Here is a 443-nt window from a genome sequence, read left to right on the forward strand (position 1 = left end):
GATTAAATCATCTTTATTTTGTTGTGCAGTTAGTTACCCTTTGCATGTTTGTGTAAGGTGGCTAATTGTTTTGTTATTAGTTTACTTGCAGTGTAAATTGGAAATTCTACTTTATTTTACATTGTCTATTATAATTATACAGTAGAGCGTCGATTATCCGAATCAATTAGGGACTGGGGTTGTTCGGAAGATTGATGTTTCGGATAACCGATCACGTACGAAAAAAATATATTAATTTATCCCATCTTGACATTTTTCTCCGTTGCGTGTCGCTTTGCGTTGAATTTTCGTTGATGTTAAGCCTAACAAAGACTATTGTATCGTTAAAAATTATTTTTTTATTTTGTACAAACAAAATAAATATATTGAAAAATATAAAAACAATAAAAAATTATACTTCAGAAGTTAATTTAGTATCAAAAACGTAAAATATTTGAGTAGCC

The sequence above is a fragment of the Centruroides sculpturatus genome, unplaced genomic scaffold (assembly GCF_000671375.1).
Source record: "Centruroides sculpturatus isolate CEXI.00-Female unplaced genomic scaffold, Cexi_2.0 scaffold348, whole genome shotgun sequence".
NCBI lineage: Eukaryota > Metazoa > Arthropoda > Arachnida > Scorpiones > Buthidae > Centruroides > Centruroides sculpturatus.